Source organism: Ambystoma mexicanum, chromosome 1p (assembly GCF_040938575.1).
Source record: "Ambystoma mexicanum isolate Mex_15411 chromosome 1p, UKY_AmexF1_1, whole genome shotgun sequence".
Lineage (NCBI taxonomy): Eukaryota > Metazoa > Chordata > Amphibia > Caudata > Ambystomatidae > Ambystoma > Ambystoma mexicanum.
In genome coordinates this window covers 289,507,908-289,531,948 of record NC_090921.1, presented here as the reverse complement: position 1 = coordinate 289,531,948, position 24,041 = coordinate 289,507,908, and the positions used below count along the sequence as shown (strand labels likewise).

General features: G+C 44.5%; 2 long non-coding RNA genes across 3 annotated transcripts in view; one reads left to right on the top strand and one right to left on the bottom strand.

Moving 5' to 3' along the window:
* LOC138569239 (uncharacterized) overlaps window positions 1-8,973 on the top strand; it is a 46,034-nt gene extending 37,061 nt beyond the window's left edge. The window contains exon 2 of the long non-coding RNA XR_011303183.1: window positions 2,679-8,973. This is a non-coding gene — a long non-coding RNA (uncharacterized lncRNA). The remainder of the gene's footprint in view (window positions 1-2,678) is intronic.
* The window catches only part of LOC138569232 (uncharacterized), a 97,370-nt gene extending 77,217 nt beyond the window's left edge, over window positions 1-20,153 (bottom strand). Inside the window, exons 1-2 of one of the 2 annotated variants that reach the window (XR_011303181.1) lie at window positions 19,675-20,153; window positions 1,209-1,422 (exon numbers count right to left, since the gene is read on the bottom strand). This is a non-coding gene — a long non-coding RNA (uncharacterized lncRNA). The remainder of the gene's footprint in view (window positions 1-1,208; window positions 1,423-19,674) is intronic. The other variant, XR_011303180.1, reaches the window with a different exon arrangement.
* Window positions 20,154-24,041: the final 3,888 nt, after the last annotated feature.

Genomic DNA, 24,041 nt, shown 5'->3' with positions numbered 1-24,041 from the left:
TTCACGGGTTCTGGATATTCCTCTGTCAGGGCCGAACAACATTTCTCTAGGGTTTTCTGGTACACCAGTGGTTAGTCTGGTCTCTCAGCTGGTACTTATTGCACTGGGGCCTTTAACTGATTTGTGTCCATTTCTTTTGATGATAGATTGTGGTGAAAATTTGTTGGGGTTAAATTTGTTGAAAGAATTGAATGCCGTAATGTACTGTTCTCCGGATGGAGTGCATTTAACAATTTTGCCTCAACAAACTTCTGTCTCACAGTTTTTGTCAAGACCATTACCATCTGAATTTGATAAGGTTCCGACATGTCTATGGGCAGTTAATGACAATGATGTTGGCATTTTGCAAATTGAACCAGTTAAAATTGTGTTGAAACCAGGTGTTTAACTACCATGTATTCCGCAATATAAGATTTCGGTTGAAGGTGAGCAGGCTTTGAAGAGTATTGTCTCTGATCTTGTACACATTGGTGTGATTGAGGAAATTGCAGGGAGTGTGTGTAATAGTCTGATTTCTCCTGTATAGAAGAAAGGGGATAATGTGATTCCTTTTCGTTTTATTATTGACTTGCGCGCCATAAACAAGGTTGTTGCCCCACAGTTTCCGATTGTACCTGATTTGACTACAATATTGACAATGATTCCAGCTTCAGCTACATATTTTAGTGTTGTGGATTTAAAGAATGCTTTATTCAGTATTCCCGTACATGTTAACAGTAGATATTTGTTTGCATTGACCTTAGGAGGACGCTCATATACATTTACTTGAGTGCCACAAGGGTACACTGAGAGTCCAAGCATCTATAGTAGAGCATTGAAGGGACAGTTTGATACACTTGGGTTACCTTCTGCTTGCATGTTGTTACAGTATGTGGACAATCTACTTTCAGCTGCAGATTCTGAAGTTGCTTGCAAGGAGGGCACCGTGTTGCTGGTTACTCATCTAGCAGAACATGGGCATAAGACTTCACTAAAAAAGGTTCAATATTGTCAACAGGAGGTCGCCTATTTAGGCTACTTCCTGTCGAAGGAGGGGAAAAGACTGACACCTGAATGGATTAAAAGCATCTCTAGCATGTCTGTCCCAAATACACAGAAGGAAGTCAGAGCTTTGCTAGGCATGGCTTCGTACTGTAGACAGTGGATCCGTAATTTCTCATTAATGATAAAACCAATGTTGGCATTGACAAAGAAGGGCATTTCTTTACCTTTACCGTGGAACTTGGATTGCCAGAAAGCTTTTGATCTGCTCAAGGCTGCGTTGTGTTCAGCACCGGTTTTGGACAGACCAAATTATGAAAAGGCCTTTGTGTTGTATGCGCATGAATGTGATGGATGCGTGCGGTTATTTTTCCTCCACGCTTGACCCTGTTGCATGCGCTTTGCCGAGATGTTTGAGAGCTGTTGCTGCTGTCGCTGCATCTGTAAAACAAAGTGAGGGTATGGCTTTAGGTCACTCTTTAACCGTGATGGTACCCCACTCCGTAGACGTTCTATTAAACAGAACATAAACGCAACATCTCACATCAGCACAGTTAACAAGATACGAGCTGATTCTATTTGCACCGCATATCCAAATTAAGAGATGTTGCGCATTAAATCTGGCTGAACTATTGCCTCTTCCGCAAGAAATTGCTCGCAGTGACAAGATGTCACATGACTGTCTCTATACCACAGAACAAGAGACTAAAGGCAGAATTGATTTAAATGATACACCATTAAAATATCCACAAGGGGAACTGTTTTGCGATGGCTCCTGCTTCAAACTTCCGGATGGTACATCCACTGCTGCTTATGCCATCACTACATTAAGCACTATTGCGGAAACCAAAAGAATTCTGCATAACTCTGTGCAGGCCGCAGAGATTATTGCATTGACTCGAGCTTGTGAACTTTCTGAAGGGCTTAGTGTGAATATATTTACAGATAGGCAGTATGCCTTTGAGGTGGTTCACAACTTCGGTAGATTATGGGCAGAAAGAGGTTTCTTGACCTCACATGGTACCAAGATTCAACATGGCACTTTGCTAGTTCGGCTACTCTCAGCACGTGTGCTTCCTACTTACCTAGAAATAATGAAGTTGCAGCACACCAGAAAGTAACAGATGATGTGGGGAGAGGAAACGCTTTTGCTGACAGGATAGCCAAACAAACTGCCATTGACTTACATTCTAAAATGTATGTTGTGGTCCCTACAAAAGGGGTCACTAACACTTGTGTGATAGATGAAGGGATTGGTTGCATAAAGGAAATTCAGGCTGACGCTACGCCAGATGAAATTAAACAGTGGGCTGAGGGTCCAGCAAGTTTAGATGATGAAGGTTGTTGGGTAGACACTGAACAATATGAATGGATGCTGCCCAATGCTTATGTTACCGCTATGGTGACAATGGCTCATGGTCCAACTCATGTATGTGCCAAAAAGATTTGTAAACTATTAGAACATGTCTGGGTTAATGTAAATATTCCAAAGACTGCTGAGCATTTTTTCCAAAATTACATGGTATGCCTACAGCATAATATTGGGAAAGGAACACCGACACGCAGGGGTAGTTTAGGCCTCCCTTCTATGCCTTTTTAGGATACCAGAGCCCAAATTACTGGAAGATGTTGAAAATGTACTTCTTTCTGAGTACTGTGACCAGTTAACTCAAAACTTGTATTTGATTTACAAACAGGTGCAAAAAGCCCTCCCAGTAAAATACGAGGGGCCTGGTCACCGACTTCGACCCAGCGACTGGGTACTCGTGAAGGCTGTTGAAAGAGAATCCTGTCTCGCACCGCGCTGGAAAGGACCGTTTCAAGTCCTTTTGGCCACACATACCGCTGTACGAGTAGACGGAAAGAGACACTGGATTCACGCAACACACATCAATCAGACACCTTTTCCTCTGCTGCATGACGAAGGAGAAGAGAAGGAGATTTTCCGCTCTGTTACTCATCACAAGTCTATTCTGACCGACACCAAGGGTGTCATTGAAACCCTTCCTGAGCCCGTGGGGCCTGGGAAGACTGCTGTTTTGCCTTCGACTTCTTCTTTGGATCTTTCTGCATCATTGAGCAATCTGGCTTCTGCTTCACCACTTCCATCAGGAAGCTACAACACTCCACAGATCACGCTGTACCTGGAGTTTTGAGGTACGATCTGCGTCCAAGGCGCTAGACTTACAGCACAGCATCGCCACTTTCTCGCTGAAGCGTAAATAAGAGACAGTGACCGGCAATGGCACCTTCAAGCAAGATAGGTGACGTGGTCAGGATGTACTAAAAGAGGCTAACGGATAGGCTTCTAAACAGACTCTGAGAAACAATGTCCTTTCTTAACTTTCCTAACTCTACTCGTACGGAACAAGCTATTGGTCTTGTGGCTGACAAAGAATCTGATCATCAAAGATCGTGGTCCTTGAGGACCCATTATTTTCTGATTACAGTGCTAATTTCTCTGACAATTGTATTCTCACTTGGGTTTTGGTATCTGGAAGGGGTGCATCCATTTGAGACTTTCTTACCTACTTCAATTGTTCCCACTGTGTCTTCACCTTTCGTGCATCTGCACACTCTTCCTCCTAGGGACTCCCAACATAGACAGATGTATCACAATAACACTCCCCTACTAATTTTGTTTTTTTATTATTGTAACAATTAGTTTTTACAAACTTTAATTACAAAACATGGGCGATAACATCACATAACACATCACTACAAGATAAAACACAAAAAATCCAGTCAAACATATTAAGATCCAGCCAAACACATAGGTTAGCCATTAGTACTTCTTCAGTATTCTATTACTGTGACTATTTGTAATGACTTCCCACTCGCCCATCGTATGATTTATCCAATGCAGCTTGATCAGTAAGGCCGACCACGATTAATATTTTGCTAGAATGCTGCTACCAAGCTGATTAAAATCAAATAAGAAACATCATACTACTCCAGAATTTTTTCCAGAAAATCAATCACTGCACAGGTTAACGTCACATTATTTCCAGACAGCAACCTCCACCACCACTCTTCCAAGTTGATGTCAGGAGGTGCAAATCTGCCCAGAAAACATAACCGTTGAGTAGTGATTGTAGAACATTCCATTATTAAATGTTTTAACGATTCTATTCCCATTGAACAGAATCGACAAAGATTGTCGGCAATCTTCGAGTCTTTTCTTCTCCAAAGAACTTCTTTGGTTTTATAAACGTTCAAACGTAGCCTCAGAAACTTATTCCGATGCCACCTGGAGGGAAATCTTGATAGATATCTTGGATACTTATCTAGACAATTATGAGATAAACCAAAGTTCAAGGATGAAGACATTAAGGAACGCTGTTCTTCATTCGAAACCCAATTCCATGGCCTTAGTTTTTTTTTGCAATTTGGGGCGTTGCTATTACCATTTGCCATGGAATATCAGCTATTTCTAGGGTTTTCTTGATTTTATTTGCCCAGGTCAAAAGAATTCCTGCATGTGGATTCTTAAGTGTAGACTCAAAAATCTTATATGCTGGGGCTATATTGGATAGCTGCATTTTTTGTAAGGCAGAAATTGATTTCCATTGGATAATTCCATGTATGGGCTCCAGACCTAATTCATATCTTATTGCAGCAATCGAGGTACTACTTGGGAGTCGCAGAATTTTCTTCCAAAACTAGCCTCCCATACTAGCCCAAATTCGGCTGTCAATATTCAATCCGGCTTCTGCCACATATGTTATTATAGGAATTACTTTCTGTATATAGAAAGTCCGTAGTGGGTAAAGAGTGAATTTACCATATTCAAAATGAAGCTTGCGACCCTGCATTGTCAGTATGGACATACAATGTTTAAACTCTGCCACCCAAGCTGATTCACAGATCGAGCTGTTTGTAAGCATGCCCAAATATCGAATTGCTGAAACAGTCTTGATAGTCTCGCTGCTTCAAACCATTTGAATTGTTTGGATTTCTTTTTCGATCCTGCTCTTATTTCCATAATTTTGGATTTCTTCGTGTTAATGGCAAGGTCGTTTTCTAGAAAATATGCAACTAATTTTGTCAAAAGTCGCTGCAGACCAATTTGGGTTAAATCAAACAGCACGATATCATCTGCATAACATGCCCAGCTGATTTCATGCCCTTTCAATTTGGGTGGAAAGCAATGAATTTTACCTAGACTGCTTGAGATGTCTGAAATGAATAATTTAAATAGTAGGGCAGCTAATGGACATCCCTCTTTTACGCCCTTAGACGTTTTTCTTTCATTTGTAAGGTGACCAGATGCATCCAAGCGCACTCTTATAGAAGTATCATTATGTAATGCAATCAATGGTTGAAGCAGGGCTGGTGGGCAGGACCATGATTGTAGTTTTGTCCATAATTTGCCACGGTTGATAGTATCAAGTTTTAATACATTTAGTATCAGCAAATTCACCTCTGTTCCAGTGTCTTTAGTGAAACCTGTTTGACGACAATCCATTAGGCCACGTGCATGTGCCCAAGATGTTAACTTTTGTTGTAAGCAGGTTGCAAATATTTTACCTATGGTGTCCAGGAGGGTAATAGGGCGATAGTTGTTTGGATCGTCCCTATTACCCTTCTTAAAAATTGGCACTATAACCGATGTTGTCCACGATGTTGGAATGCTTTTTGAGTTCGATATCAGTTGAAAAAGGTCTTGATGAAGTCAGCCCAAAGTTCCTTTTTTTCTTTTAGCATTATGTTTGACAAACCATCAGGGCCTACCGCACGTGAATTTTTTAGATGTTGTATCAGTATCAAAATTTTATCTTTTGATTCCATTGAATCACAGGGATCTGGACAATCTAAAAATATTTTCTCACTTTGTGTTAGTTTATTATTGAAGACTAGAGTGAAATGGTCTTCCCAGACAGATGCAGAGATTCCATTCGCTAATCTTGCCTCTTGGCATATTGAACCTGTGTTCAAAATTGTCAAAAAGTCTTTTACATTATGTTGTATGATCAACTTTAGCATAAGTTCGGCTCATTCTTGATCTCTTATCAATTTAAATGATTTGAGCCAATTTCGATATTTTAACTTACGCTTTCGGATTTTGGTCACCATGTGACAGCCTCCACTTTTTTTCAGCAATCTTATATCTTTGGTCAGTTGTTTTTTCTCAGTGCTTACCAACGCACTACGTGCTTATTTATTGGATTGACTGGAGTTCCTTTGCTGGTTTTTTTTGGTACAAAATTGCTGAAGCAAGGGGGCAAAGTTTAATCTTTTGGCTGTAACATTATTTGAATTAATTAAGTTTTTCTTCAGCATCTCAATTCGTTGGTTGTTTATTCTAAGTCTATTTGCTCCTTGATTTATTTCAAGTGGGTAGTTATAGGTTAGTTTTCTACCCCTCCTTCCCATCAGTAAAGTTAACTCGAAAGCATAATGGTCGCTTTTAGATGACTTGTGTATGTCTAAGCGATCAATTTTCGACCAATAAGAAGAGCTGATCCAGTAGTAATCTAATGTTTTCTTACAGCTCCCTCTCTGCCATGTGGAACCAGGTGGGATGTCACTTTGTACTCTACCATTTACCATTTCACAGTTTCTTGCTTTTAGAGCTTGACTCCAAAGGACACCTCTTGACAATCTAGTTGGGATAACAGATGAAACTATTTGTTGATCTTCATACCATGAATAATTAAAGTCTCCACAAATTATTATGGTAAGGTTTGAGAGAGTTATTAAACACTGATCGATGATCGATGTGACAGAAGGGATAAATAGGTCTGTAGATATCATAACAGGGTTCCAATACATATTTATCAATAGTAACCGTTTCACTTCCACTTCCCCTACTAATCATGAATGTGACCCATGCGATTCTAAACAGAACAAAATGCTGGGTGTGTTCACATTTGCCACAGCATGGGGAAAAAGGGTTGGGCTGGTATATTCATACTCTTCCTTTGACTACTGCATGCTGCGCCTCACTAAGGGCACTATTCTTTGGTCATTGGAATGACAGTGTTTCTGGGAACTTCGATTGGACTAATGTGAATGAATTTGAAAAACGAGTCCTGACACATTTGGGATGTTCCCTCTTTGCAAATAGGACCAAACTTAGTGTTGCTTCTGTTAGGCCTTCTAATAGACTTTCTAGACCTTTCCAATCACTGATTTCTTTCAAGATGGCTCCCGTATGCAACCGGGATGCCATGCCTCTTTCCTATACTATTAATCATAGGGATGGTTCTCAGCCAATGGGTACATGCTAGGCTTCTACCAACATCACAAACATAACTAATGAGCACAGACCCTTGTATGTAGGTGATCCCATTTACTTTGTCTGTGGCGATGAAGCTTATCCTTGGTTACCTAGAGATTGGCAGGGTACTTGTTATTTGGGTATCTTGTTACCAGGGGCATGTGTGGCTAGCACCTCTGAAGTCTCTAGAGCTCGTCCAAGGCGGGATAAGAATGGAGATACTCCTTCACAAGTCTTGGGTGATGTAGCAAAATTCTTTGTGCCATTTTAGGGACATATAATGAATTCTGAGGATATTATTTTGTACAACATGATGCTAGAGCAATAGGCGATTCAGTTAGTAGCCCTTCAAAATAGAATGGTGTTAGACGTCATTCTAGCTGAGCGTGGTGGAGTATGCAAAATGGTAGGATCCGCAAGCTGTGTTTTTGTACCCGACTCCTACCCTACCATATTCAAGGCAATTCAAAATCTAAATACCGTGAGTACTGAAGTACATGTCCCAGAGGGAAACTGGAATCTTAGTACTTGGTTCTGGGACTTGTTACGATTATGGGGTTGGAAGATCTTTACAGTCTTAATGGTGATTCTTGGTATTCTCCTCCTCTGTTGTTGTTGTGTACAATGACTCCCTGTCATATGTCCCATGATAGGAGGATGTTGTGCACAAGCAGTAGCTACAATAGGACCTAAGGTACAAATGCCAGAAAAAGCAACCAATGCCTTAGTAATGCAGGAAATAACTATTAAAGAGTTAATGGCAATTGATGTTTTTGAATCCAGCAACTCAGAGTGTTCTGATTATGATACATGGTCATCGTATGGTCAGAATGTTTGAATTATGCTCTTGGCTTCGGCCTGATTCTAAACATTAGCCTAAGCCATTTCGCATTTGTATTAAACACCTATGCTTAACTAGACCTAGACAGAATTGACTTTGCCACCATTTTGGAAAGCATCTGCCATTTTGATTCTGTGTCTTGCTCTCTGTTCAGAAATGATTAACCATGTGTTCAGCTGCCAGGGCGACTGACCTTTGAGCATATGTCCAATGTCACCACTAGAGGTGCCAAGAGCAGATTATTTGTTTTGTGCAAAGAGAACTTGTAGTCAGAATGAACTCTCATCGAAAGTGTTATCTATGTCTACAGACTCATCCACCCTCAAACAGTGGCATACAATGCAAAGCAACTAATGCTGTGAGTTTTGGGAGAAATCCTTTGTGCATATTTTGGAACAGGTCTTATCCTAAAGCTCAAGAAACAAGGAAAGATCTACACAGCTGGATACAACAAAGAATGCCAGTATGTTTAAGGAACCTTGGAGCCACAGTGAACTTCAATTCAAAGTGGTGTCTGCATCAATAGCATCAGCCATATATAAACATCAGAACTGAATGGTAGAGAACTAAAACTATGTGCCTTAGCAATAAACTGTTGAATTTGTTTCTTGAAAGTAGGATCAATCTAAGCTGGAGAACCAACATCACCATTGAATCTTCAAGGATAGGACAACATGTCAAATGTGTATACTAATATTGTTATATTTGTTATGTGAACTGGGCACAAACCCAAATTTGTAACTTATTTGTTTGGAGAAGGGCTGAGCTATGACCAGGACTGTGTATAAATACTGCATGCTTTGTGATGACCAGCACTTACTCCCCTCACAGTGTCTGCTAGTAAACACTGCGAGGCGCTTCGGGGCCAGATAGCTATCTGCTTTGATATTTGAATCTGTACAGAATAAAGTTATATTCATAACTTTGACTTTGTTACTAGCGGATTCGTTTTTTGGTGGTACTAAGCCTTGATATTCTTTGCTGATCTATCAGTCTGATCCGCTTCATGTAGACGTGGGAGTGGATTCTGAAGGAAATTAAGGGGACTCCTTGCAAGGATATTTTCAATTTACACTAACCACTATCTACGGGGAGCTTCACGTCCTGTCAGCTGAATCGCAAAGGTTGTGCGATATAACAGAGACTCTAAAGTTTACTTATGTCGACGGTCGATGGATTCTTTTATAAATCATCATCTCTCTGCTACCAAGTGAACTGGGTTGCCCAGCTCTTTAAGATGAGTAGCAATACCCTGGAGATATATGGGGATGCAGATTTATTCATACATCAATAATCAAGATGACTCAGGGAGTTTGGCAAAAGGGGGTCCGTTTTAATATCAAGTATCTAATACAGGGAGTACAACGAACATCAGCACTCGCTCAATTCTCTTACTCAACTCATTTTAGTAAAAACAGAGGTTATATCATGCAAAATCATCATCAGTGACGTGCTGACCTGCGTCCCTTATCCACGTCATCCTGCGTGGCAAACTACAAAACCTATCGAGGAATGTGATAGGCTCTAAGTCAATATCTAGGTATAAGTTCCATATCAGCACAGAACCGTGAAGGAGAGTGATAGGGTATTTAACATCAGGTGGGGCAAATAAGCCCTCCCCTCAAAATGGCCACTATCAACGTCACTAAATACACAACGTTCCATTGGCTACACAAACTATGGGACCCTTAATTACGCAGTCCTCTACAATTGGTTGGCTTCTAACCCCCATCAGTACTTTGTCATCTTCGTCTAGCAGCATGCAGACTGAACAGGCAGGTTCTGGTGAGGTCATATTAACACTAGCTTCCCACCAATTAATGTATCAATCCAGCACCACCTCAATGGTCCAGTGTCAATTAGTGCTTTGAACTTTGGCCTTGAGTTTGTACTGTGCTCTGAGAAATTTAGGGAGTGTGGGCACATCCTGCCCTCGTGCGTAGGTGTGACCACCTCGATCGTCCAACTTCCTTCTTCCACATGACTGGACACCATGAAATCGAGCCTTTTTGTGTATTTAATATTATTTTCTAATAGTCCTCGGACGTCTTTTGTTTTGCTCAAGCCTTCTGAACAGGAGTCTCTGTTCTTTCACACAATTTGTATCCAATGTCTGCCAATTACAGTTCTGATAAGACCTTGGGCCTTATTACGAGGTATGCCGGTAGCCATGCTGCTATTGGCGGCATGGCTGCCGGCAAAACCGCATCCGTGTCCATGTCCTTGGAATGAGGACTTACCGGACCATTCCGAGTTCGGATGGCCCAGTAATTCCTCACTCAAGGACACGGACACGGTTCATCCCCATTTCAGCCCCCATAGGGCTGAATGGGAATGGGAGAGGGAGTAAACAGCGGGCCATTACGAGATGGCCCGTTGTTTGCTCCGTCTTCCCCTCGTGGGACCCGGTATGCATGCCTGGTTTTCCCAGGCGTGCTTAACGTGTCCCGCGAGGGGACCTCGTAATGTGGCGGAACGGGTTGAACGGCGCCGCAGCCTTTTACAGCGCCGTTTAACCCGTTCCGCCAGGCTCGTAATGAGGCCCCTTGTCTTCTTGGCTCATCCAACTCCATCTGCTGAGATTAATTTGTAAATTCAATTTGCTTTTTAACTGCGACACACTGAAATGAGGCCTTCTTACTTAATGTTCAGTACCGCTTATAATCCGTAGTGGAAACATCTATTTTTTACTCAGTCATATGCATATATATATATATATATATAGGCGCTTACCGCGATCTATTTACTATAAAGCTTGAGGCTAGCTTTTTAAGATTACTTTGCTGCTTGCGTTTCTTTTGCATCTGTACATGTATAAACTAGCTTAATATCTGTGTCTGTGGCATAAGCTTTTTCACTTTGATCCCAAGATGTCACTTATCCTTGGTATTTTCTTGATGCCTTTATAGAATATCTGCATTCTCTGGTCTCTGCATCTCTTCTACATGTGCCATCTCTTTCTGTGTGATGTCACCATTCACACTTGCCCTTCACTTGCTCAGTTTCTTCAGGAATCTCATTTAAATGGCCATTCTATTGTCTTGTATGCAGGTACGGTTTTCTCAATAGGTGCCTTGCCTCCCCAATCTTCTTAGGTATTGTTACACTCACTGGTACTGTACAGAGTCCATACTCTGCTCTTTGTCTGTTCAACTGCTCCAGGTATGTCTCATAATCTGGTTTCCAACAGACAGGTAATATGGGCGGCGCGGTTGGAGTAGGGGTATTTGGCTCCTTCCCTACAGTGTGAGTGACTGGTGGTTGAATGAGAAGTGATGTGATGTGAGTTTTTGAATGTTATGGGGCGGTTGGGTGTGTGCCTGTGTAGAGAATGCAATGAGCATATGTAAGAGAAGGTGTGAGTGACTGGTGGGTGAATGGGAAGTGATGTGATGTGAGTTTTTGAATGTTATGGGTGTGTGTGTGGGTGTGTGCCTGTGCACTGAGAATATAATGAGAGGATGTAAGGGAAAGTGTGAGTGACTGCTGGGTGAATGAGAAGTGATGCGATGTGTGTTTTTGAATGTTCTGGGTGAGTGGGTGTGTATTGTATTGTATTATTTATTTATATAGCGAACCTAAACCTCGGGTATCTGGGCGCATTACTTCAGTTACATTTGTACATGGTTACAGTAGCAGGTTACAGTGAATACAGAAATTATACAATGAGGTTATGTACAGGCATAGGAGAAGTTACATATAAACAATGTGGGTAGAGTCAAATAGCTACGTATGGGAATAATAGTTGAATAGGAGAAGCAAGAGGTAGCAGGCAATTAACTGGTCTCCTGAATGGACAGCCACATTTTACATTTGCCCTGAATTGGGAGAATGATGGTTCTGCTCTTAGAGCTATAAGTAAGGAGTTCAATAGTTTGGAAGCTAGGACAGGGAAGCTGCTGCCTCCTGATTTCTGGAGGTTGTACCTAGGGACTGTAAGACAATGTAGTTGTGCCGATCTGGTAGGTCGGTCAGATTGGCTTTTGGAGAATTTACAGGTCAGGTATTTGGGTTCTGAGTTAGACAGACAATTGTGGACGAGGGTCAGAGTTTTGAGCGATATTCTGTTCTTGGCATACAGCCAGCGGGAGTTGCGTCTAGTTTCAGTTATGTGGTGAGATGTAGGTATGTTGAAGGCGGCTCTGAGAGTGTTATTTTGCAGGACTTGTAAAGTTTTGTTTGTTGATTCCTAGAAAGAGCGCATTACAGTAATGCAGTTTAGATAAGACAAGCACCCTATCTAACGTGGAACAACTTGTTGGTGAGAGGAAAGGTCTACAGGCGTTTATAAATTTACACGTGTAGGGCGTGGCAGAGGCTATGGCGTTCACTTGTTTGGTCAGGGTTAAGGATGAGTCAAGATAGAAGCCGAGTGTCTTGACATCTTTGGAGACCAGGATGTTAATGCTGTCTATGGTAAATTAATTATATGTAGTGTCCAGTTTATTTAGTTTGGCTTTGGAGCCAGTGAGTAGTAATTTGTTCTTCTCATCATTGAGGTAGACGCCATGTGTGGCCATCCATGCCTGAATGATGAGGTAGATTTTGTTCAATGGTTTGGTATCGCTGTCATGGTTACCAGAGATAGGGATGAAGACTTGGGTGTCATCTGCATAATTAGTGTAGGTGGCACCCAAGAGGTCAAGATCATCAAACAGAGGCTTGGTAAATATATCATACAGCATCTGTGACACGCAAGACACCTGTGGTACTACACACGTCACCTGTACTGGGTCAGCAGATGCGGTAGGAGAGAATACTCTCCTTGTTCTTTTATCCAGAAAGGTTTGTTTCCAGGCTGTAGCTTTCTCAGAGGAGTGAGCTGATGACAAGAGGTTGCACAAGACTTCATAACTGACGAGGCTGAAGGAGGCTAATAAATCTAGCAGCATGAGGAGTGTTATGATGCCCTTATCTTTGTGGTCGTCTATTTGCATTTTCAGGTCTATAAGCGCGGTTTCAGTACCGTGTCTAGGTCTGAACCTTGATTGTCGAAGGCCCCGTAGATTGTTTGTTTCAAGGTGAGCCTGTATTTGAAGATAGGTTGCCCTATAAATAATTTTCAGCAGGAATGGCACTTTGGTGATGGGCATATAGTTTGTTGGAGTGTCCAGGTTAATGTTAGGTTTTTTTCAACAGTGGAAGGACCCAGGGATCTTTTAAGTTGGTAGGGACTGTACTGGTTTCAAAGGAGGAGTTTATAAATGACGTGATGGCGGGTGCAAGTTCTTTTGCTGCCTCTTTAATGATGGTCACAGGGCATATATCGCCCTGGCATCTAGATGGGTTCTGGCTGGATATTATGTTTTCAACTTCAATAATGGATAAGGGGGTAAATTTGAAGAGGTTGCATGGTTTCCCCATTAGAGGCTGAGACTCATGAAGGGCAAGGTTGGGGCTGATGCGCAGTTTTCTTTTTTCAATTTTAGTTTGGGGCATCAATATTTTATCAAGGAGGGCTGCTTGTATCTTCGTACACCAAGTCTTATCTTTGGAGCAAGTCTCAGTGGGGGAAATGGGAGATTCAAGCTCTCCAAGGATTGTGAATAGCTCTTTAGAGCAAGATTCAGCATTAGTGATTCTGTTGTTATAGGTTTCACTTTTAGTTTGTCGGATGGCTAACTTATAACAATTGGCGGCTTTTGAGAAAATGTCTTTGTTGGCGGTTGATGGGTGGTTTTTCCAGGCGGTTTCAGGATTTCTTTTGTTATTACATACAGTTGCAAGATTGGGGATGTAAGGGAAAGCGTGGGAGAATGAGAAGTGATGTGTGTTTTTGAATGTCCTGGGTGGGTGGGTGTGTGCCTGTGCAGACAATGTAATGAGTGGATATAAGAGAAGGTGTGAGTGACTGGTGGGTGGATGAATGAGAAGTGATGTGATGTATGTTTATGAGTGTTCTGGGTGGGTGTGTGCCTGTGTAGAGAATGCAATCAGTGGATGTAAGAGAACGTGGGAGTGACCGGTGGGTGAATGAGAAGTGATGTGTGTGTTCTTGAGTGTTCTGGGTGAGTGGGTGTGTGCCTGTGTAGAGAATGCAATGACTAGATATAAGAGAAGGTGTGAGTGACTGGTGGGTGAATGAGAAGTGATGTGATGTGTGTTTTTGAATGTTAGGGGTGGGTAGGTGGGTGTGTGCCTTTGCAGAGAATGCAAAGAGTGGGTGTAAGAGAAGGTGTGAGTGACTGGTGGGTGAATGAGAAGTGATGTGTTTGTTTTGAGTGTTCTGAGTGGGTGGCTGTGTGCCCGTGTAGAGAATGCAATGAGTATATATAATAGAAGGTGTGTGTGACTGGTGGGTGAATGAGAAGTGATGTGGTGAGTGTTTTTGAATGTTCTGGGTGGGTGGGTGTATGACTTTGTTGAGAATGCAATGAGTGGATATAAGAGAAGGTGTCAGTGACTGGTGGCGGGTGAATGAAAAGTGATGTGATGTGAGTTTTGAAATGCTCTGGGTGGGTGTGTGTGTGCCTGTGTAGAGAATGCAATGAATGGACGTAAGAAAAGGTGTGAGTGACTGGTGGGTGAATGATATGTGATTTGATGAGTGTTTTTGAATGTTCTGGGTGGGTGGGTGTATGACTTTGTTGAGAATGTAATGAGTGGATGTAAGAGAAGGTGTCAGTGACTGGTGGCAGATGAATGAAAAGTGATGTGAGTTTTGGAATGTTCTGGGTAGGTGTGTGTGTGCCTGTGTAGAGAATGCAATGAGTGGATGTAAGAGAAGGTGTGAGTGACTGGTATATGAATGAGAATTGATGTAATGTGAGTTTTGGAATGTTCTGGGTGGTTGTGTGGGCTTGTGCCTGTGCGCCAAGAATGTAATGAGAGGATGTAAGGGAAAGTGTGAGTGACTGGTGGTTGAATAAGAAGTGATGTGATGTGTGTTTTTGAATGTTCTGGGTGGATGGGTGTGTGCCTGTGTAGACAATGTAATGAGGGCCCTAGTCGTTTCACCTCCAGTTTTTCACTCTGTGAGTCCAGAAAATGGTTTTGAGAGAAATTGATCCACTGAATTCATTTTCAGCAAGAGTGACACCTGTTAATAAGCAAAACTATTATGTAAATATGTATATGGGATCATGTAGTGATTGTTCAAAGGTATGCTCTTTAATAACACAGAAGTATAATTTGTCGGTACTAGGCACAGATAACATCTGCAATTATACACAACTCAGTTGTACTTGTCAGTAACCAGTACAGTTGAGTTGGGTATAATTGTCAATGTTATCTATGCATGAGTTAACATATTTTTTATTTTTATTTTTATTTTTTAGATTTGTAAAGCGCACAAGCAGCCCGTGGGCATCGAGGCGCTGCTGCAAGAAAGTGCCTTAGTTACAGGAGGAATACTTTGCGTATGGTTACAGTGAGCGTGTAGCATTGCTAAGGTTACATACATAGGTGTCTACAAGTTTAGTAAATCATACAAGCACTGTCGATACATCTCATATATGGGAAAAGCAGTCAGCAACGGGACAGATAGGCTTAGGTTTATACGAACAGAAAAGTTTTCATCGCTTAGTGGAGGGCTAGATGTGACTAAATACTTCTGATGTGAAGTGGTAGCGTGTTCCAGTGGGTAGCGGCCAAGACAGGGAAGCTGGCACCTCCTGCGTGAATCCTCCAGGTCTTAGGTGTGACGATTCTGTTGTTGTCAACCATTCTTGTAGGCCTGATTGTGATAGGTTTAGCTATTCTTTGAGAAAGGTAGAGGGGAGCCATGTCATGGACGCATTTGTGCATATGGGGGAGAGTTTTATAAACAATCCGCTCCCTAATTGGGAACCAGTGAACCTTTTTCCTGGCCTCTGAAATATGGTCCCTTTTAGAAATGCCAGTGGCGGCCCTGATGGAATTACTCTGGACAGTTTGCAGTTTTCTTATGTTTTTAGCGGATGTCCCCGCTTGGAGGGCGTTGCAATAGTCCAGCAGAGACCCAATTATTGCTCTAGCTATAGTGAAGCAACTCTGCTCTGACAGGCAAGGTCTAGATACATTGAGCAGTTTAGAATGGTAAACTGCTGTGGATGCAATGGCTTTGACCTGCCCGCTCATCAAGCGGTTGGAGTCCAGGTGGACACCCAGGGTTTTGACAGCTTGAGATAGGTATCTTATCTATCGTGAAGGAGCTGTATTAATTGTCCAATTTCTTTATGGTTGCAGGAGAACCAATTATCAGAAATTTGTTTTCTTTCGCCACTAAGGCACAACCAGTTTTCTGCCATCCAGGTTTGAATGGTGGTTTTGATGGAGTTGAGGGTTTTTGTGTCGGATTCCTAATCGCTGGTAAGGGCTATAACGATCTGGTGTCATCAGCATAATTGGTATATGCATCCAGAATGTTGAACAGTGGCCTCGTGAACAGGTTGTAAAGGGTGGGTGAGATGCAAGAACCAGGGGAGTTGCTAGGTCTGGAAAAAGACCCGGGGCTACGCTGATGTTGGAACTGTCGGGACTGGGGGCTAGCTAGTCTTTTGGCTGTAGCTCCTGAGATTCTATCCGGGGCTACAACCAAAAGATCAGGGGCTATATCCCCCTTAGCCCCCCCCTAGCAACGCCCCTGGCAAGAGCCCTGTGGGACTCTGCATTTTATGTTGCTCGGGTGGTCACAGGCTGAATCAGTGAATAATTTCATTACCCTTTCCTGGAGAAACAAGGTGATCCAAACTGTGGCCTTAGGTGAGACATTGGCAGCGGAAGAGAGATGGCGGCAGTGTATTGTGATCCACCAAATCAAAAGCTGCAGACAGGTCAAGGAGCAGACGGAGCACTGGTTTGCCGGCGTCTCTGAAATCATCCATTTGGTTTTTGAGGTCTAAAAGTGCTGTTTCAGTCCCGTGTCCAGAGCGGAAGCCTGACTGGCAGAGGCCGAGGAGGTTGTTAGCCTCGAGGAATTTTTGGACTTGCAGATAAGCTGCCTTGTCGAGGATTTTTAATAGAAAGGGAACCGTGGTGATGGGTCTGTAGTTCCCTGGGGCGAGTGGGTCAAGTGAGGGCTTCTTAAGGAGCGGGCGCAACCATGCTTCCTTGAGGCCAGTTGGGATATGGCCTGTGGTGAAGGAGGCATTGATGAAGACTGTAAGGAAAGGGGTGATGGAGGGGGAACAATCTATGATGAGTTGAGCCGGGCAGGTGTCCCCTTTGCAGGGGGTAGGTTTTATGGATTTGCAGAGAGCGATGACGTCTTGTTCGCTCATTTCCTTGAAGTCAAAGGGCTGGGAGTCACCCAATGTGCAACTCTGGAGGTTAGATATTCTGTCAAGTTTGTCCAGCATAGCGGATTGGCTATTATTACACCAGTCTACGTCTTTAAGGAGGGTCAGCGGGGGGGGGGCAGGTGTTTCCAACTCCCAGAAGCTGGCAAAAATGTCTTTGGTCCCAGACTAGGCATTGACTATCCTAGTGTTGAATGAGGTGGCTTTAGCTTTGATTGTGGCGGTTTTGTATTGCTTGGAGATAGTTTTAAAAGTGTGTTTGAGCGGGGCGATGGTGTCAACAGCTTGTGAGATGATGGTTTTGAAGGTGCTAGCTAGAATTTCTGGGTTTCTGGAGAAGACGGGCTGAAGGGCAGCTACCAGGAGGTAGGGTGTGAGCTTTTCCTTAGTAAAGTGAAGAGAGCTTCTGGTGAGTGCAGGTGGGAGGGGGTTTGGGGAGCTCTTGGTGATGTTGAGATAAAATCGTATGGAGTGGTGATCCGACAAGGTAATAGGTGAGATGTCTGTGACAATGAGATGGCAGTTATGCTGTGCAACCCAGTCAAGGGTGCAACCTTTGATGTGAGTGGGCTCTGTAATAGTCTGTATGAACCCTAAGGTAGGTAGGGCTTTATTGAAGAAGGCTGCTTGAGAGTCATTCAGATCATTGAGGCCTAGGTTGAGATCACCCAGGAGGATGGATTTGGTAGACTTTTTTAGGTTGTCAGAGAGGGTCTGAATAAGGGTATCTTGGAAGTCTGCGACTGGTCCTGGTGGTCGATAAATAAGATGGAGGGCAATGGTACAGTTGGGGGAGGGGTTAACATGAATAAGAAGATAGTCACTATTACAGCCTAGTTCACCTTCTATCCTTGTGATAGGGATGGTTTCTTTGGCTATGAGAGCTACCCGTCCACCTTACTGGAGTGGGCGGTCTTGTCTGAAGATACTGAAGCCTGATGGGATGGCAAGGGCCAGCGCGGGGCCAGAGGCTTTGTTAAGCCAGGTTTCACTAACTTACAGGAGATCAAGGTTACAGCTGGTGATTAGGTCCTGGACATCAAGGTCATGGGCTGGGAGAGAACGTGCGTTGATGAGGGCGCAGCTAAGGGAGGTAATAGGATGGGCCTTCCGGATGGTGTTGGATACTGGTGATGGGATAGCTATATGGAGAGCCGTAGTACCAATCGTTTCTGGCATGGGCGGTGTTAACGTAACCCTATTAATCACAGGCAGTACTGTGTCAATACTATCAGGCACAGGTGATACAGTATCAATATTATTGGGAGCAGGCAGTGCAATATCAACATTGTTGGGCATAGGCATAACTGTGGCAACCCTGTCAGGCACATGTGATACAGTATCAATATTATTAGGAGCAGGCAGTGCAATATCAAGATTGTTGGGCATAGGCATAACAGTGGCAGCCAAATCTGGCACATGTGATGCAGTATCAATATTATTGGGAGAAGGCATAACTGTGGCAGCCCAATCAGGCACGTGTGATACAGTATCAATATTATTGGGAGCAGGCAGTGCAACATCAGCATTGTTGGGCACAGGCATAACTGTGACTGCCCAATCAGGCACATGTGATACAGTATCAACATTATTGGGAGCAGGTAGTGCAACATCAACATTGTTGGGCAAAGGCATAACTGAGGCAGCCCAATCAGGCACATGTGGTACAGTATCAATATTATCGGGAGCAGGCAGTGCAAGATGAACATTTTTGGGCATAGGCATAACTGTGGCAGCCCAATCAGGCACATGTGATACAGTATCAACATTATTTGGAGCAGGCAGTGCAACATCAACATTGTTGGGCATAGGCATAACTGTGGCAGCCCATCAGGCACATGTGATACAGTATCAATATTATTGGGAGCAGGCAGTGCAATATCAGCATTGTTGGGCATGGGTAAAACTGTTGCAGCAGTTTTTGGCATAGGCAGTGTATGGTTGGCAATAGGTAGTGTTTGCGGGGTGTACCCTGCAGCCTGGAAGCCAGATGGTGCCAAATGTGCATATATTGTGTCATCATTGACACAGCTGGGTGTAACCGTATGAGGCATGATAGGGCTGACCTGGTGCTTAAAGCTTGTCATGTTTAGTATTGGATAGACCTCACGTTGTGGACCTGACAGGGTTCCATGTGGCAGTGACTCCTTGTTTGGCACCAGTGCAGAGGATTTCACGTGTGATGGTTTGTGAGTAGTCACTTTGTGTGTGCTCATAGGTTGGAATGTAAATCATGCCCCTAGGCGTACGTTCCTTATATGCGGAGGTGGCAGGAGAGAGACAAGTGTTGCTTGGAAGATGCGCGCACAGAGGTGTGTCCTCCTATCTGTTAATGCGGGCGCCATGGGATAGTGTAGGGAAACGGCAGGGCAAGATGATGCAGCACGGGAATGGATGGGTACATTCCTTACCTTTCCGGGATAGTGTGATGGCACATGGCATCCTCGAGCAGCGGAGACCTGCACAGAGTGTGAGAGGCCTTGACCCTTGGCCTTCACCCGACAGCTTCGCTTGCTGGTCTTCCTCCTCTATCTTTAAGGAGGGGGAGGAGGAGCAGGCAGTCCTTGGAGGCCAATGAGGACTAGGGACAACGACTGTGACGCTCCGGACTGGAGTTGTTTTGCTGTTGGTTGCTCTGGCAACGTGATCGGCCATTTTGGCTTCTGCCAATGCCACGTGGTGTGCGGCTGAAGAAGAAGGAACAGGGGTGCACTCCAGTGCCCCTGGGGATTTCTTCAAGGCGGTTTCTTTGCATCCTGGCAGAGGCTCTCGCAGCAGAGTTGCAGAAAATGTGAGAGTCCTTGAACCTTGGCCTTCACCCAACGGCTTCGCCTGCTGGTCTCCCTCCTCTCCCTTTAAGGTGGGGGAGGAGGAGCAGGCAGGCCTGGGAGGCCAATGAGGACTAGGGACAGTGGCTGTGACGCTTCGGACTGGAGTTGTTTTGCTGGCAACATGATCCTCCATTTTGGCTTCCGGCAATGCCACATGGTGCGCGGCTGACGAAGAAGGAACAGGGGTGCACTCCAGTCAGGGTAAAGGCTGGGCCGGGGAGGCACTTAGTAGGGGTTGGAGCTGACCGTGACATGTGGCACATGTCACATGCCATGCTCATCTCCAACACCTTCTCCCTCGGCTTCCTTGCAGCTCACATACAGAAACCAGGAAGCCCTCGCAGGTTCCTGGTACCTGTTTGTAAGCAGCATGAGGAGCCGAGGGGGCATGGAACGACGGACCGAAGCTGCAAAAAAAAGGTAAGAAGGCTTATTTTTGTAATATGATGTGTGTTTTGCATATGTGAAGTGCGTGTCAGATGTATGTATGTGAATGGTGGGTGAATGAGAAGTGATGTGAAGTGTGTCTTTGAATGTTGTGGGTGGGTGTATGTCTGTGTAGAGAATGCAATGAGTCGATGTAAGAGAAAGTGTGAGTGACTGGCAGGGTTGGACTGGCGGCATCGGCCCATCGGCCACTGGCTGATGACCTTTGAAGACCTGGGGGTCGGTTACTGGCTGATGACCTTTGAAGACCTGGGGGTCGGTTTTTATGATACCACCCCAGGGCCGTTTTTCTTGCTGTTAAAATGTTTAGTAAAAAACATATTTGCAGCGACTCATGTCTGCTGCGGGCCAAGCGGCGCAAGCTGGACCATTTTTTTTAAAAATTAAATTGTTGATGTCTGAACTCATGGGAAATTTTGTAGATGGCAGTATGTGTGTGCCGTCACTGCCGTGGCGACCTGGGCGCAGCCCGAGCAGCAGTTTGCCTGAGGCTCAGGGCTGCGCCGGGCGCCAGAAAGGAAACTGACACGCTCTCTCTGACTCTGAGGGGGGGTGGGGCCTGGGATGTGCAGCATAATTATTCATCAAAGCAAGGTAACAACACACACGTTGTTACCTTGCTTTGATGATTTGATTTCCATGCATGCATCATAATTAATTATGAATGCATGCATGCATCAGAGCAGAGGGCGCCGTGCAGCCACTTGAATCGGCTGGTGTTCCGTGCTCGCCTTGGGCCCGCGGCCCGCCCCGGCTCACTCTATGAAGTGAAGTGCTAATAAACACCTACTGAGGCTGGCCTGACTGCCTCCTGCCTGCAGGGCTGGGCCCCGGCCACGCCACATCTCCCCCAGTTCACTCTAATAACAAGTTGCTTTTAAATTTGCAGGAAGTAACACAACAACAAATGTGTTACACTTCGCAAAGTTGAAAGCAACTTGTACCTGTAGGCTGGGGATGATACAGACTCTGTGCCACCAATTCGTGATGATTACCATCACGTGACTCTCTCTCGCTGGAGAGAGAGTCACGTGATGGTAATCATCACGGATTGAGAGAGAGGGTATTAGTTGGGCGGCGGGCCTCCCTGACCCTGCTGGGTATGATGTTTTTGGCAATGGGATGGCAGCCAGCCCACGACTGACACAATGCAGGACAGCAGCAGACTGTCATCAGTAGTCACATCACACCACCGCACACCGGACAACCTCAGTGCCTGGCCCGAAGTTGAAGACCGAAGTTCTGAGAGAGACTCTGTGTAGGAGGCTCTGAGAGCCAGTGCTGCTGAGGTAACAATTCCATAGTATAGCTGTGGCAGTTGTTGTAACCTAACCTGCTGTGACATGTATACAAACATGTCTGTACACACACAAAGACTCATGCAAACACAAACACACTTGGTGGTACATTGGCGCACATGTATGTTATTAAGACGTGCCCCCTGCCATCACGGACACGCTTGAACCGCTCATGAAGCAGCAAGATGAAGGTCTTAAGACCCACTCCCACCATCTGGCAGTTCTGTCACCTAGGGCTGCGGGATAGCGTTGTGGACACCCCAGAGGTTGATTTGCATAATACTCATGGGAAGACGCCCGTGCAAAGGGCTGCTGTCTGAATTCCCCAGCAGTTTCTTAGTGACAGGAATAATGCTTGAACTCGTGAGTATGCCTCTCAACTCCCCGGCGAGTAGCATGCAGACACTGAGCGAGCAAGCGTTTAAACAGCATGGCCTCACTTGTCGATGAAGGTATGGTGCATAAGGAAGATGGGGTCGTTCGTTGCTGAGCAGCGACACCTGGCTCATGGTACCACCCATGAATATGTTGAAGAGGTTGTGCATGCTTCTCCTCCTCACCAGCCCATTGGCTGGATCCATGAAGCCTGGGCATTGGGAAGAGGAAACACAATGGCTGACTGTTAATATCTAGTCTGTGGTCTCCAAGCACATTTGAGAACTGACCCTGCACAAGAAAAAGGGGAAAACAATCTCGAGCAATTACAAGAATAACCGATGTCAGCGTTGCACTTTCCCCTTCTCTGAGTGAAAACCATCTTGCAAATGGCAGAAGGAGATGCACAGAAGGAGTTATATTAATCATAACCACTGTACGTTCCTCTGGGCAGCTTTAATTTCTCATTTTCTATCTCCACTCTTCCCTTACTTGAGGGGTCTCGCCATATGCATATTAGTCTTTATTCTGCAACCTACGGGAGCAGCTCAGCCCCAAATGCTTTGCCATATCCCTTCTGCAAGTGAACACAAGATACCCGAGGCCACGTTGGAGCTTCATCATGAGAAGCAAGCATCATGGATACCATGGCACATAGAGCAAGTCAACAGGCTTGGAAGATAGACCAGGGTAGGACAAACCAAAAACGAAAAAAAAAAGAAATAGTGACTTACAAATGTCACATTCATCTTGGGGAGCAAATGCAACTAACTAAAGAGGGGTACCCTACACATATAGGAAATGACATTTTAAGTGTAAGCAGTTCATGCTGCCGTGTGTGTTTATTTGCATTCCAAAACACACACCTTTTTGTTTATGCAACACGATGTACACAACTACAGGTGCCAAAATGCAGGAAAATGAAGGTATACACTGCTCGTGCTTGACGACGCCCAGCTTGCGTTGCCTATAATGTATGCAGAGGAAGTTTCAAAGCACAATGAAAGATGTTCCGTGTGCCACAGGTAGAAGCCCCAAGAGATCTGACTATGCGCTATGCTAGGTGCGAGTCCTGCTTCTTATACTCTTTGTGTCTATGCATTCTTGCATGTTATTCACATTGAAATGCAGGGCCACGAGTCACGGGTGCAAGGAAATGAGTCGTGGCAGGATCTGCTATTCACACTTGCGAGGAACAGTTCGGGAGGCTATTCACTGTCGTGTCTCTCAAGACCTCAACCTGCTGACAGCCACGGGCCCACGCCAGCCCCGCCACCCACCAAGTCCTGAGTGATCCGTGTGATGTGACCCCTCCATGTCGGGATTAAGAGGCACGCATTGGCATTGCCATCATTTTGCGTCAGCACAGAGTCCTCCAGACAGCCACAGCTCTGGAATAGTCGAAGGCCTCTTTCCAGATCTAAACCTGCCACAATGCTAAAGGGCAGGGTGGGAAAGGGGAGCTTTACTGCTGTTTCATAACCTGGTCCATAGGTTAAAGAATTGTTCAGTTCAGTGAAACGGTGTAAGAACAGATAAGGGATATAGCGGGTGTACAGTGACATTTCGATGGTAATCGGCGAACTGCAGTGAGCTAGATGGCATAAACGTTTGTGAACATTAAGTGCTTGGGAATTCTAAATAGTTGGGTGGGTGGCCTGAGGGCTGTGCAGGTGGGTAGGGAGGTAGGGCGTTGGGGCTCTTGGGAAAGCTCCAGGGCAGACATCTGGATACTGTGGGCATGATGCATCGTCTGCTGAAATGGTTCTATATTGTAGATAATTAGACCATGTTGACTTTGTGTTTAGTAGGCCCTGAATGCCACGG